The following is a 16,900-nucleotide window of genomic DNA, read 5'->3' as shown; positions in this document are numbered from 1 at the left end:
AAGAGGCGGGGCGCAGCCCAGGACATATGCGGCTCCATTGCAGAGGAGGCCCAAGGCAGTGCTGAAAAGTGGTTGACCGAGGCGGTGACGGTGCTCTGCTGGAGGGTGAGGTCGGAGGAGCCTGGCAGTGGTGAGTGGGGCAATTGTATGGGCCGGGGCTAGGCTACTGAGCGGCGGAGCTGACATCGGGCACCATTTTGCTGAGGCACAGTGCCGGACCGGATGCTGAGTGGTGGGGGCTGTAGGCTTGTGCTTGCTCTCACAGGGATCTGGTGAAGGTTGGGGGCTATCCTCCGGGAGCTGGGGGGCTCTGCCTGCGGAGACCAGGAACAGCCCTAACTCGTTTTCGGGTTGGGGGGTCTGGGTGGCTGCGGGGGGCTGCCAGGTGAATGGGGGGGGGCTACTGGCCTGACCTGGTGGTCCGTGGAGTAGTGGACAGTGCTGCTCTTGGCCTGGGCTCCAGGGCCGGCCGACTGGGGAGACCTGTGCTGCTTAAGCCACACGTTGCTGCGGGGAGAGGCCCTGTCCAAGACACTGCAGGGCTGCATACAATTTGAGAGAGTACATTCTCCCGGGCACAGCGGAGACCTCACCTGCGCTATCTTGGAGACAAAGCAGGAGAGAAGGCGTCCCCGCCTGCAACAGGTTACACCTGAGCTGGGGCACATACATAAAGGCAGTCTGAGCACGACCCTGAGGGGGTGCCAACCATGGGGAAGACAGAACCGCGACAGGCTAAGCTACAATTTGAAAACAAACGCAGCACACGTGCAGCGCAAGGAGCGGGCGATGGTGGAGTGCAGGGTGGGAACCAGTGCTCAGAAGAGGATGCGGCTGACGACACACAATCTATATTATTGGAACTCAGAGCTGGCATAAAAACCATTGATGGCAAGATAGACGCTCTAGCTGCTGGATTGGATGTGGTTAAGAAAAAGGTGGAGAAACAGGAGCATGGGCTGGACATTCTTGAAAACCGAGTTTCTGACACTCATGATACGCAAGCTGAATCAAGGACACAGATTCTGCAGATGAAAAAGATACTGGTGGTCATAAGCGCCAAAAATGAGGATTTAGAAGCGCGCTCCGGCGTAACAACCTGAGAATTATAGGCCTATCGGAGACCACGCCCATATCCAAAATGGAGACGTTTGTGGAGGAGCTTCTGCGGGAATTGTTTGGATCATCCCGGTCTGCTGTCATGATAGTGGAGCGGGCTCACAAGTCCTTTGGCCCCAGACCCAAGCCGGGAGCACCACCACGGCCTATAATAGTGCGCCTATTGAACTATGCAGACAGAGATGTGGTGCTACGTGAGGCCAGGGCTAAAGAACCGTTAATGTATAAAGGTGACAAGCTATTCTACCCAGATTACACTCCCGGAGTGCAGGCTGCGAGGAAGGAGTTTGTGCCTGTGAAAAGACTGTTGCGGGAGGCCTCCGTACCGTACTCCATGTTCTACCCAGCCAAACTAAAGATCACGCACGAGAAACGTGCACACTTCTTTACAGATGCGAAATCAGCATTGAAATTTACTAAACATATCTGAAAGGGCAGGAATACAGCTCCACTAACTGACAAGACACTCGAAGACTCTGGTCTAAATGATACGGACTACGTGGAAATATATTAGGGCTGATCAGGCTGGAAATAGGTGCTGACAAGGGAGTGGATGGGCGGAGAGGTGGATGCGCTGCGGGCACTCTGGCCTGCCCGGAATAGGAAGAGGGTGATTTGCAATGTATTGACCATGTAAGCTGTTGAACTGACTAATACACTGAGAGGGCCACTATGTTCAAGGCCTGCTTGAAAATTGTGGGTGAGGGAGTCAAATTGATGGATGGTCGGCGACCACACTACAGTGTGGGGTTTCGCTGCTGGCCCACCTCCCTAGCGGTAGCTCCCTGATTGGTGAATCACATGGAGTTCCATGACTATTGTTGGGCGGGGGCAAAGGACTAAATCTCGACCTGATTGGGAGGTTGGAGTGAGTGGTGGGTGGAAGGGAAGGGTAAGGGGTTCATTATATGTAGTATCTGTTTTGATTTCTATTTTGTTGATCCACACGAGCACTCTCCTATACTTGGAAAAAGGCTGGATGATTATAGGTCTGGGCCGGCACGTGAAGCACCCTGACAGGGGTTATAAATGTACAATTAGTTAGTGTGGCCTGGCAGGACATGATGGATACAATTAAGTTGCTGACATGGAACGTCAGAGGGCTGAACTCTTCGAAGAAGGTCAGACAGGTCCTGAGGTATTTGGGTAGGCACACAATTCACATAGATCTATTACAGGAGACACATCTCACCAAATATACAGAGGGGGGAATAGCCGGCAAATGGGCTGGCTTTAGACTATCAGCTTCTTACTCGGCCTATGCCAGGGGGGTCATGATACTGATAAAAAGGGGAGTGGAGTTCCAGCCTCTGCACACATATGTGGACGAGGATGGGAGATGTGTGATGGTATGAGGCAAACTGAAGGGAAGACTGGTTACTAATATTAATATGTATGGCCCCATTACAGATGATGTGACTTATGTTCAGAAAATGCGTGGGGTGTTGAGAGAGTGGCCGGAGGTCCCAGTATTTCTAGGCATGTATCTTAATACTTATCTGGATGAGGAGCTAGACAAGTCTAAGCCCCTGATGCATTGTACTCCCAAAGTGGCCCAGGCGTTGAGATGTGTGACGGAGGAATTTGGTATGCTGGATGCGTGGCAGGTTCGGAACCCACAGGAGAGAGCGGGTACGCATGCGACGCCAGCCCACGGCAGCTGGTCGAGGTTAGACTATTGGCTAGTGGGGGAGGATGTAAAGGACTGGGTGGGGGGGATTCAGCCGCTGGTGTGTACATTGTCAGACCATAATCCTGTACTACTAGAAGTGGTATTCCCCTCAATGCACCATCCCCCGTTCACGTGGCGCTTGCGTTCTGAAGCCCTGCTAGACCCGGTGTAGGAGTTGACAGTCAGAACTGCCATCACACAATACTTCCAACTAAACAAGGGGTCAGTGGCAGAGGCTGCCACCTTATGGGAGGCCTTCAAAGTTACAATACTGGGGGTCTGCATTACTACAGCGGCTGGCATATTGCAAGATATACGCACGCAACTAGGAAATAAGGAGACTGCTTTACGCGAACTGGAGCGGAAATACGAGGCAGATCCCAGAGCTGATACGCTGGCTGAGTTACAAAGTGTGCTAGGGGAATTTGACGAACTAGCAGACACGGAGGTGAAGTACCTGTCGTGTAGGCACATGGCTAGGAGATACGGGGAGGGGGGCAGACCAGGGAGGAACCTGGCGCTTAAGATGAATACACGTCTGGAACAACCGAGGATACACAGAATAGTAGATGATCGGGGAGGTGAACATGTTGAACAGGGAGCTGTGTTGGAGCAATTTCGTGGGTTTTATGCAGAACTGTATAAGTCCCGGTGGACAGCGTCAGAAGCAGATATGGATGCATACCTGGAGGATGTGGCATGTGCCTGGCTTTCTGATGCTCACAGAGAATATCTATGCTTACCGATAGACAAACAAGACGTGAAAACCGCCATTGCAACCTTAGCTAATGGGAAGGCACCCGGTCCAGATGGACTGACGATGGAATTCTGTAAAACATACGCAGACCTCCTGGCGCCCCACCTCCTTGAGGTGTATGCAAAGGCTCATGAGTCTGGAGAACTGTTCCCCTCGTTGCGAGAGGCAATGGTGATTACATTGCACAAAAAAGACAAGCCGTTAGACAGATGCGATTCATATCGCCCCTCATCATTGCTCAACATAGATACTAAAATTCTGGCTAAGATACTGGCGACTCTCCTTCAACCACTAATGCAGAAACTGGTGCTGCCTGATCAATCAGGTTTCATACCCGAACGATCTACATCCTAAAACTTGCGTACGGTTTTCTCCATGTTTCACATTTTGGAGCCAGAACTACAGGCGGCAGCTGTGTTCTTGGACGCAGCCAAGGCGTTCAACTCAGTTGAATGTCACTACCTTCACTATAGCCTACGACGTATGGGGTTCCCACCATTATTTCTGCAGCGGATTATGGTGTTGTACTCCAAACCTAGTGCGAGTGTGAGAATAGGAGGACTCACGTCGGAACTGTTTCCTATCACAAGGGGCACGTGACAGGGATGTCCCTTATCTTCCTTAATATTCGTGCTCATTTTAGAATCCCTGGCTTGTGTGGTCAGACAAAAGCACCGAGAGGCTGCACTTAACTTCAACCTTTGCCCGGTGGGTATTTCACTCTATGCGGACGACATGGTTCTCTTTGTTGGAGACCCGTCCAGATACTTTGCACAACTGATCATAGAATATATCAGATTTGGTCATCTCACTGGGCTCGTCATAAACTGGGACAAGTCCTTCATAATACCGCTGACCGCCTCGACTTCCTGTCCGGAGTTGGAGTTTCCGTTGATATGGATAGCGAAACCGGTCAAATATTTGGGGGTCTGGATTCACAGAGACCTGCAGATTGTGATAAGGGAAATCTATGGCAGGGCCTACACAGTGTTGGAATCGCAGGTGGATGGCTGGATAACATTGCAGCTGTCATTAGCAGATCGTATTGCATTGATAAAAATGGTGGTGCTGTCGAGATTTCTTTATTTATTTCTTAATATTCCCATAGTACTTACACAACAACTTTTTAGGATGCTAAGGGGCCAATTGATTCGGCTGACATGGGGAGGTAAACATGCAAAGGTACAATGGATGATTCTAACTAGGAGTTATGAGAGAGGCGGGTTCGAAGCTCCGGATTTCTATGTGTATTACTTAAGTTCACATGCACAGTATCTATATTACTGGTATAGGGAACACGCCTTCACGCCACATGTCGCGGTAGAGGAGGGAGACGCGGCCCGATCCCTCTGCACAGCGTGATCACACATCGTAGATGAGGTACTCCGAGGGAGGAAATTAACTCGGAGGATACCACCATATCTGCCTGGGGAAAAATTGGACAGCTGGCGCAGAAACGGCCGCTCAACACACCAGCGGTACACTTAGAGTACCATGCCGAGTTGTTCGTAACATGGGAAACACCGTCACTTCGACTTTTGGCTGTGGCGGGACTCAGAGTACTGGCGGATGTTTATGTGAATGGCTCAATCTTAGCGGATGACAATCTGACTAACATTAACAACCAGTCACTGATGTTCCGATTTGCGATACATAGATTGCGGCAGGCACTCAAGGTACATAATCCCACATATCCACAAGATCCACCCACGCTGACCTCCTTACAATACGTTCTCACTGCCCCCAGCAATAAAGGACTGGTTTCAAAATTATACAAACTGATAAAGCTTGAGACTGTAGAGGGCCAGGATCGCGGCTGGAAGAAGTGGTTGGCATGTCTGCCTGAACTCATCACGGAAGCAAACTGGCAACACATTTGTGGGCTAACGGGAACATTATGTATGAATGGCAATTTAAGAATTATACACTTTAAATACATACATCAGGTTTATTATACCCCGATGAGACTGCAGAGATATGGACTGCGTACGAATGCAAGGTGTAGGTGCTGTGGCCATGACACCGCAGACTTCCTGCATTTGGCCTGGAATTGCCAAGCGGTGTGGGAATTCTGGGAAAAAGTGGTGACTTGTCTGAATGAAATGGTGAATGTGGGGCTGCGATGTGAGCCACTTGCCTGTTTGCTGTGCTGTGTGCCTCACGTTAATGGTGAAACTGGCAATGTTTGTGCACCTTGCTCTGTTGATGGCGGCCCGTAGGGTAGCTTTGACTTGGGGGGTAGGAGCAGGCCGAATGCAGGACCATGGCTTAAAGACCTGGTGTATTGCAGAGATAACTTGGTGACCTATGCCGAGGAACTGTCCGAGATCTTCAAGCCCAGGGACATTTGGGAGCCGTTGAGAACATTCAGGAAGCAACTCAAGACCTGGTTGTTCGAGCAGTAGCAGACCCCCTCCCCAGCGCCTTGAAACCCTCTGGGTAAGTAGTGCGCTATATAAATACGATGATTGATTGATTGATTGACCTACTCAACCAGGAAGGGACCTCGGCTGATTAACGAGAATGTGGGTGGGGTACACCTGCTCAAGATGCGTGGCGCGGTCCACAGGCTGGATAGACCTATGATACCAGAGGAAGTGCATGGACTCTGATGTGGATGGCGTTTTTTCCTTTTCTTTTTTGTTTGCTGTTTTTTGTCTATTCCTTTCTTTTGCCCTTTTACTTTCCTTTCTGATTTAAAGGGTTCTTTCAGGTTCCGTGAGAGACTGTAAGTTCGCTGTTGGGATTCATCCCTATTCTGTTATGATGTCTGTAAACTGTGACACAAGATACAAATGCATTTTAGATATTCGAGAGGATGGACAGGCACTGTCTATATGTGATACAGGAACATAAACATTTTGTAATTGATCTATTATTTCTTCAATAAAAGTTAAAAAAAAAAGTAAGTGCCTGTATTACAGCACTCTGGGAAATCTTATTTGGCATAATTTTAATGTTTTCTGCAATGTTTTGGGAGTCCCTGCAACCTCATATTTCATCTGTAACTTATGGAACTCTGCGATTCAATTCTAAGCAGTGCCTCTTTTAGCTTTCTCTCTACCTTATAAGTTCTAAGGAGGTTATTGTTCAATACAGGCTATTAGACCAAAAATGGCTTCCATTTTCACTGTTTTCAGCCTTCCATGAATGTGGATTTTTTATTCTATTGGATGTGGAGTCCCAACTATATTTTGGTTTTGGTCATGCCCTGGCAGTTGTGACATACTTTTTGTCCTAGATATGGTGTTTTAGTATGTTTCAGTTTAGTGCTTTCTGCTAGGACTCCTTTGTGAGAGAATTTGACTTCACAGATGCTCTCTATCACTTTGTGGTAGTACTTTCGATGTGCTAATTCTGTTTGAAATCTGCTTCTGCCATTTCCATCCAGCTGTATGGTCTCCAATTTTATGGGTAAATTAAGAAAACCTAAATTTGTATTTATCCCTAAAGGGCAACATTCGACAAGATCTATTTCTCATCCATCAACAGCAATATGACCACCTGAAGAGATGGCTGGTGTGGCCTCTACTCGTACTTCATCACAATCTGTGGTAAACAAGACTTCTCCACCATCTTCAGTGTCAAAATGGCTGAAACATGATATTCCCTCTCCTGATTAGCCATCAGCACCTATTTCCTTGAAGCTGCTGCTAGAGGAAGTTCGAGCTCTGTGACCCTTTGTAGAGGAAACGAATAGCAAAATGCAGCTTCTTGACGAAAAGTGGTCTTCAATGGAGAGTAGGGTATCTGTAATGGAACAGCAACTTTTGGTTGTCCGAGGAGAAACTCAGAGAATTAATTCTTTTGAAAAGGAGGTTCACAGGCTGCAACAGCACACTGAAGATTTGGATAACCGAAATAGGAGGAACAATTTACGTATTTATGGCCTACCTGAATCTTTGGAAGGAGACGATCCTGTCTCCTTCTTTTCCTCATTTCTGCCAAAGTTATGGATATGCCCTCTTCAACTTCGTTCAATATTCAGAGAGTCCACAGGCTTTATTCTCGCCCTTCATTGTCTGCATCTCCAGCCAAACCCAGAAGTGTCATCATCCTCTGCTTGAAATGTATTGTGTTGTTGCTGGTCATCTCTGCAGCTAGAGCTAAACGTCAAGTGTCTTGGATGGGACAAAGAGTATTCCTTTCTCAAGATGCCACTGCAGCTAGAAGAAAATAATTTATTTATCTTAATGCTCCTCTTCGTTCTCTTGGAGCCAGATATGGCCTCTTCCATCCTTGCTTCTTCAAGGTGACTTTCCAAAATAATACTGTATCATTTGAAGATCCTGTGGAACTCAAGACGTTTATACACTCTCACACTTTGATTTGAACAATATGGGCACTGCTGGTCCTTCCAGTGGTTGATCATTCTATATTTGTTTGCAACTATAATGTTGTCATCGTTCTGGAATGTTAGTCTTATTTTTCAATTCCTTATCATATATCATTTTGTTTGATGATATTTTCTTAGTTTGTACATGCTTGTAACTACAGTATTTCTCAATGGTATTGAATTGTGGTTCTATGTTGTGTCTCGTTATTATATCTATTATATCTTTGCTTACAAGACGATAGGTAATTGATATTTCTGATATTGTTCTTTTTGTATCCTTGTAGGTTTGTATGATGTACTTAACCTGCTTGGTCGATTTTCCTCATTCTTATTTCTTTTGCCCTTGGTGTTGCTCCGACTCACTCGTCTCGAGCATGTCGTTCTGTGGTGTGTCGTCACCACCCCAGTGTTATTTATTTCTTGTCCCCTGCAGGTATATTTATTCGGTCATCCTTTATTGATATGTACTGTCTTCTTTTTTGGCTTTCTATTTCCCTTTCTCAAATGTTCCTTTCCTATCTTTTGTTTCCTTTCATCCTTTCTCTTGCTACCTTCTTTCTTACTTTCGCTCTGCAGTTATCCTTTTCTTTCTTGCACTATATTATGCAACTTTCTATTCTACTCTTCCCTCTTTTCTCTCAAACATACTTTTTCTTTACTCTTTGGCTTGGCTTACTGCTCTTTCTATACTCCTTCACTAATACCAAGTTGTCACATGGAATGTATTTTTCAATGCAACATTGTTATTGGTTCTTTTGTTCTAAATATATTGCTTGTTTTCTTGCATTCAAAGTTGTTACTTGGAACTTAAAGGGATTTATTAACCCTATAAAAAAGCAGAGAATTATCTCTCATTTAGCCACCTATAATCCTGATTTAGCTTTATTACAAGAAAATCATCTGTCAGAGGCAGAGGGTCTTAAACTTAAACATAGCTGGGTTGGTTCAGTTCTTGTTTCTCCTTCCACTACAAAGAAAAATTGTGTTATTATTTTATGCCACAAAAAGTTGGAATGTTCTGTTGTATCGCAAGAAATTGACGCAGATAGTAGTTAATATCTCTTTAACTGTCTTCAATATTTATGGACCAACTAAACCAGATTATTCCTTCTGGCCTACTATTAGAAACAAATGTTGCAGCACAAAGATGATTTTTTTATCCTAGGGGGCGATTGCAATCAGATCACAGACCCCTTTATTGACCGTAAGTCTCAGATACAGTTTGTCCCTCACAAAGCTCACAAACAATTTCATAGTACCATTGCACAGACACATCTAACAGATGCTTGGAGATTATGTTACCCAGACCAAACAGAATTTTCCTTTTTCTCCCCTCCACATGGCTCCTTAACCCGATTAGATTACCCTTTTCTGTCTAAACCTCTGGCTCAAAATCTCATCTTATCCTTAATCAAAGCTATTTTGATTTCTGACCATGCCCCAGTGATTGCTGATTTTGATCTGCTCCCTCAACAACCCAAGTCCTCTAGGTGGAGATTTAACATCTTCCTTCTGCAAGGACCAGTTTTTTCTTCCCCCTTCACCTCTTTTGCAGAGGAATTTTTCTCTTCTAATGAAGATTCAACCATTTCTTTTGCCCTGGTGTGGGACACTTTTAAAACTGCTGTCCATGGTTTCATCATGACCAGGACTAGACACCCCTTAGAGTAGTGCCATGAAACCAATACGGTGTACGAGTGCTTTATAAGCAATATTTAACATAACATAACATAACTTTGTTTCTAGGAAAAAGAAACATGCCCTTTCTCAACATAAAGTCCTACTTGATAACATCAAAAGCTTGGAGCATACATTGTATACCTTCTAATCAAAATCTACTCTGCAGGAGCTTGTTTGTGCAAAGCTGGATTTTAACAAGATTACCACAGACAATGCTTCTTCCATTCTTCTTCATAGTAGCGCCCAATACTATGGAGGCCGTAATAAGGTGGGTTTGCTTTTAGCTAATTACCTCAAATACAGAAAAGAAAGAACTCTAATAGATTCTATTTAGTCAGAGGATGGGAAACTTCTTTTTGAGGATCATGCCATTTTAGATGAATTTGACTCCTTTTACGTAAACATATACATTCCGGAGTCTCCAGCACCTTCCCCACTCATCGACTCATATCTCAACAATGTTCCTCCGTCTTCATCTTCAGTTCTTGACTTTGACTCCCTAGATTCCGATATATTGATCCAGGAGATTACTAGTCCCCTAGGCTTATTAAAGAAAAACAAATACTCTGGTCCTGATGGGTTTTCTGTTGAATTTTATCTACATTTTTCTAATATCTTACCCTTACTGCGTAGAGGCATAATTTGATCATTTTCCAAAACCCATGACAATCCACACAATATTATTATCACCAAAACTAACAGAGCAACACATATTTTTTTCCTTTTCTGCGTTCACGGCATATTATGCTGGGCAACAAGAACCATTGGCTGCTCTTACTCAGCAAACTGTCCACCAAAGGGATGCATGACATATAATGGGAAACAACCTTTACAACGCAGTCATTACATCGCACTACACTTACAACACAGTCATTACATCGCAACATCCCTTACAACACATGTCACTACATTGCAGGCATTACAACGCATTCCATTACAACACATACCATTACTGCGTTGTAAGTCTATGGGTGGTAAATGTATGCATTGTAATGTCATACATTCCCTATAATAACGGGGCCAAAATGCGAAAAGATGTACAAATGCCCAGTGTCAGCCAAGGAATCACTCATACAGGCTCCTTTTGTCCATCGATAAGTTGGCGCTCTTGAGCGCTGGCGGTGGAGCTTGCTCTGTCCTAAGCTCTTTTAATGTATCCCACTGCGATCCAGATGGTATACCTTCAAGGCATACGTCAGCCTTCCCTAACTAATGTTCAAACAACTAAGATAAAGAAAATTAGAAATTCTCCACTAATTTCTGTTAGTTCCGTTGGTACTGCGACTTCGTACTAGCTACCCTATGCAGTCCATCCCTAATCTGTTTACTCCTTAGATGCATTATCCCTCAGCCCAGGGCGCAAATTGTACCTGGAAGCCCCAGGCTCCGTGTGATCCGGAAACAAAGGCTCATGGATAGCTCGTATTTCTGGGGGAACGGACTCATTTAACACATCCTCATTCTCTTTATCTGTTTGTGTCCATGTTCACTGGGCATTACTAAAAGAAACAAACGTGGGCACCTGTTCGCATTCCGTGTCCCCATTTCTGTCTTTGACCCACTGGTCGTGGAGTAACGGCAAGGGAATCTTCCGACAGTGGGTCGCATGGACCCAGTTCTTACAGCCAGCAACCTTCACAGCCATAAGTGTCGCCAACAGAACCTGCTCAGGACCTTTCCAGCATGGCTCCAAACTTTTCTTCCTCTGAAAATTACGTAGTAAAATGTCATCGCCAGGCTGGATGTCGTAGCCGGGTATTTCTTTTGGAAGGCAGGGAGTCCTGCACCTGTTGGTGAATAGAACACAGCCTTTCTGTTAACTGGCCAAGGAAATCAGACAACACAGGGTACTCAATATCGGAGTACTTACGAGAACGCAGGTCGCCCCAGACATTTGCTGGGCATCTGAACACAACCTCGTAAGGAGACAATCGTGTCCTAGAAGGAGCTGTTGTTCTTGTTGACAAAAGAGCTAACAGTAAAGCATCTGGCCACTTTAAACCTGTTGTCACCTGAATTTTTGGCAGTTTCAGGTTGAGATACCATTGTACTTCTCAACCAAACCATCTGATTATGGAGGATTGACAGCTTGATATTTCTGTTTTACATGGAGACCATCGCAAATCAATTTAATCACTTTTGCTGTAAAATGACTTCTGTTGCCCTCCAGATAAATTGGGGCGAGCCGAAACAAGGAAAGAACGCCTTCAGGAATACCTTTGCAGTCGTAATGGCTGTATTATCTTTAGTGGGGTAAGTCTCAACCCCGTTACTGAATGCACATACAACCACCAAAACATACCTAGGATTATAGCACCTCTCTAGTTCAATATAGTCCATTTGAAGGACTTCAAATGGAAAAGTGGGTGTTGCAAAATTACCAGGTGGCGATTAGGTACCATTCCCTGGATTATGTCAGGGCCCGCTCCGCAGGATACAATCGATGAACAAAGGGGTCCACCTCCTGATGTTACCAACACCCTGAATGTAGACACAGGGGGTTCGAACCATCAGGCGAGGGATAAATAATGAAGATAGACCGGGGAAGGGAAAGGGTCAGCAGGGACAAGGGTTCTGAAACGACAAAACATAGGAATTACAACACCAGTCTATTGTAGTCTATCTGCAAATTAGGTAGGCGCGGTGAGGCAGGATCCTGACAGAATGCCCTCCCCCCTAGCGCCTCCTAGGTCCAGGTTTAGCAGGGAACCTCCGATGAAACGACCTGACAGCGACGGGAGCATGCACATTCTGGTACGGCTCCCATGAATCGTCCTCCGCGGTGTATCCTTTCCAGGCCACCAAATTCCACAATGCGCCTCTGCGTCTCTTAGAGTCCTTTATGCAACAAACCACATATTCCAACCCACCATCACACTGCACCGGTGGAGGTGTCTTCCTCCGAGCAGACAACGCTGGTTTCAATAAGCTACAGTAGAACACCGGGTGGATACGAAGTGAAGCTGGAAGCTTCAATTTATACGCCACAGGGTTGACCTGCTTCAAAACAACATATGGACCAATGTATCTAGGATGGAACACCGAACGGAGTTTAAACCGGATGTTCTTTGTGGACAACCATACTCCCCCTCGATGTTTGTCTGCCCACTTCTTGTAGACCGCCTTGGCTTGGACCAAATGTTTGGACACCTTTCTCTGGACTGCATGTAAATGGCGGACTTGGCTCAATACCGAGGGCTGATTACTCACATCTCCAGGAATAGCTATAGGCAAAGTTCTAGCATCAAATCCATAATTGGCAAAAAAGGGTGACACCCCCAGCGAACTGTGCCATGCATTATTGTACGCAAATTCAGCTAGCCACAATAAGGATACCCAGGAGTCATGAGCCTCCGCAGCATAACAACGTAGGTATTTTTCAAAGTTTGATTAAGCCGTTCAGTTTGACCATCCGTCTGGGGATGGAAACTAGTCGACAATGTGGCTTTGATGTTTAATGCCAAACACCATGATTTCCAAAAACTGGCAATGAATTGAGGCCCCCTGTCAGATATTATGACTTCAGGTATTCCATGGTAACGGAAAACATTAGACAGGAGCAGCTGTGCAGTCTGACCGGCTGTGGGGAGGTTTCTACATGGGATAAAATGACCCATTTTTGTGAGGCTATCCACCACAACCAGCACTGCTGTGTGTCTATGATCTGAGGGCAACCTTGTGATAAAATCCATGCTGATGCTCTGCCATGGCTTCTTCGGTGTAGGTAAAGGCATGAGTTTCCCCTGGCTCTGACACTGTAAGGTTTTAGCACGAGCACACACTTCGCACTGGCCCACCCACAAGGTCACATCTCTGGACAGTGAGTCCCACCAGAACTGTCTCTGCACTAAAAGCACTGTTTTCTTGATGCCTTGATTACCCGACATTGGTGAAGAGTGACACCACTCAAAAGCCTTTTTCCGACTTTCCATAGAAGGCAGAAACAGTTTATTTAGTACGAAAGGCAGACAATGTTTAAGAGAACGACCAGATTTTTTGCTACTCCAAAGTTTCCAAGCAGCCTCAGTTTTTTGTCCTTTGATTGTCTCAAGGAATGCATCTGCGTTCAGCACAGATATCACCTTCTTTGGTTCAATGATGGCCTCCATAGGAGGATCGGACTGTACCAACACCGTGTCACCCAAACGAGATAAAGTGTCCGCCTTTCTGTTTTCAGTGCCTGGACGGAAGGTGATAATAAAGTTGTATTCAGCAAAAAACAACATCCACCTCATTTGCCTTTGAGACAGATGTCTAGCAGTTCTCATGTATTGCAAGTTGCGGTGGTCTGAATACACGGTTACAGGATATGAGGCCCCCCAAAGATATTGTCTCCATTCTTGGAATGCCTTTTTTATAGCAAGTAGTTCTTTTTCTGCTATTGTATAATTCTTTTCCGCCTGACTCAGCTTTTTTGAAAGATATGCCACCGGATGTAGTTGACCTGTTTGTGGATTCCTTTGTGACAAAATAGCCCCTACTGCCACATCCGAAGCGTCGGTCTCCACAGTATATGGCAGTTCAGGTTGTGGATGTGCAAGAATGGGAGCGGAAACAAATGCCCTCTTAAGACAGCTAAAGGTAGTATCAGCTTCCGGAGACCAACAAAACCCCACCCCTTTCCTAAGAAGACGGGAAAGAGGTGCAGCAATGTGTGAGAAGCCATCGATGAATCTCCTGTAATAGTTCGCAAAACCCAGAAAACATTGGAACTCCTTTACTGTTTTTGGTATAGGCCAGGACTGGACTGCTCGTACCTTTCGTTCTGCCATTTGTAACCCTTCAGGACAAAGCATAACTCCCAAAAACTCCACATTCTCCACCCCAAACTCACATTTGCTGAGCTTGCAGTACAATTTGTTATCTCTCAGCCTCTGCAGAACCTGTTCGACATGTTCATGATGGATACTGACATTCTCAGAGTAGATTAAAATGTCATCGATGTAAACTACCACACTGATATCCACCAGATCTCTCAATACATCGTTTAGGAAGTATTGGAACGCTGCCGGGGCGTTACATAGCCCAAAGGGCATGACTGTATATTCGAATAACCCATAGCATGTTTTAAAGGCAGTCTTCCATTCATCCCCCTCTCTCATCCTCACCAGGTGATATGCCCCTCTTAGGTCCAGCTTAGTGTATATCCTGGCGTTCCGTACTTGATCTAACAAAACAGGAATGAGGGGGAGAGGATATCTGTTACGAATGGTATTTTTGTTTAGCATTCTGTAGTCCACACATGCCCGCAATTCTCCACTAGATTTAGCAATGAAAAATAAAGGAGAAGCGGCAGGGGACTAAGAGGGTCAAATAAATCCTATAGACTGATAATGGTCCAAATATTCCTTTTAATGCTTAGTTTCAGGCACTGACAAAGCATAAACACGACATGTGAGCACCACTGCTCCTTCTACTAAATCAATACAACAGTCATAAGCACGATGAGGGGGTATCACATTTGCCAGTTGCTCACTAAATACATGCACATAAGAACGATATTCATCAGGTAACAAAACCTCCTTCTCTGCTGCAGTAGCCACCTGAAAAGGAGTAGATAACTTCACAGCCTGAGTAACAGGATGCATTGACATGTGTGTGTGACATTCTGGTGAGGGGAACCGTAGCTTTTTTTCCCTCCAATCTATATCAGGGTTATGGTACGACAGCCATGGCATGCCCAGAATAACCTCATATTGAGGAGCCTCAATTATATTCAGAACCAAACTGTCTCGATGTTCCCCTTCGGGTATTTCGACAGTTAACAATACCTCTTCCGTTTGTTCTGTAATCAACCCAGACTTTAGTGGTTTCCCATCCACCGCCCATACTTCCTCTGGGCGTTGTCTTTGTATGCGTTTCAATGCTAGTAAGGACACCAACCCACTATCAATGAAATTACCGGTGGCCCCTGAGTCAATCATTACCAACACCTGGTGTACCACTTGTTGACTTTCCAAACACATAGATAAAACAATGTGTGATACGGAATCACGAATAACTTCACAAACCAATGAGGGGAGTTTCAAGGAGGCCTGATCTCCTCTATCTTCCGTTGCATCATTGCCTAGGTCGGTATTAGACACCGCCAACCTTTTCTTGACTCATCCCCCCGTGGTTTTGGGCTTTGTAGGACATTCCCTTACATAGTGACCTTTTTTCCCGCAGTACATGCACAACCCTTGTGTTCTGCGGGTTTCTCTCTCTTCTCTCGTTAACTGAGCCCTTACTGCTCCTATCTCCATGGGTTCATGATTTTCCGTCTCTCCCACTGGCCCTTTTCTACTCTGGTACTCAGGCCTGTAAGAACCTCTGTCCCACTTTTTTCTGTCTCCGGATCGCTACGTCATCCTGCCATCCAATCTCAAGGAAAGGCTGATCATACCTGCACAGGTAGTGGGCTGAGGATCAATTTGAGCTATGACATCCCTCATCCCATCTCGCAGACCCTGATAAAATATAGACATCTGTTTTTCCTCTGGCCATGACGATTCAGCCACCAATCGGTTGAAGGACGTTAAATATGTGACCAGCTCATTCTGCCCCTGTCTTAACTCAAGCAATTCTTTATCTGCACTAAACGAAGTGGTTCGTCTATCGAACACTCTCTCAAACTCGGCTCTAAAAGCCCCCCAATCTGATAGTATGGCATCATCTTTCCTCCTATTATATATGAGATGGCAAACGCCACCCTTGAATGATGGTTGGGAAAGGACGCAGGCTTACATGAAAAATGCATCATTATTTGAGTAAGAAAGATCTGTGTCTTCGAAGGATCCCCAGAATACCTTTCGGGACTTGCCAATGGTATGGGCGGAGGCACTGTAACCTGAATCCGTGGATTCAGTGTGGCTGCATCAAAAGGATTGCCTGCCAACCTATCCACTCTATCTCTTAAAGCAGTGGTTTCTGCTCTGGAAGCTATCAACTCCTGCTGGACTAACACAAGAGCTTGTAAAACATCCTCAAGGGTACCCATGTTTGTTCCGCAATTTTATCGGGTGAAGCATTTAACGTGGGCACGTAATTCTGTCAGGGCCCGCTCCGCAGGATACAATCGATGAACAAAGGGGTCCACCTCCTGATGTTACCAACACCCTGAATGTAGACACAGGGGGTTCGAACAATCAGGCGAGGGATAAATAATGAAGATAGACCGGGGAAGGGAAAGGGTCAGCAGGGACAAGGATTCTGAAACGACAAAACATAGGAATTACAACACCAGTCTATTGTAGTCTATCTGCAAATTAGGTAGGCGCGGTGAGGCAGGATCCTGACAGATTATGCATAATGCAGACCATGCAATACTTCACTAAATGTGCAGCCGTCTTGGAGA

The sequence above is a fragment of the Lissotriton vulgaris genome, chromosome 2_1 (genome assembly GCF_964263255.1).
Source record: "Lissotriton vulgaris chromosome 2_1, aLisVul1.2, whole genome shotgun sequence".
NCBI lineage: Eukaryota > Metazoa > Chordata > Amphibia > Caudata > Salamandridae > Lissotriton > Lissotriton vulgaris.
Note: the sequence above shows the minus strand (reverse complement) of the source record.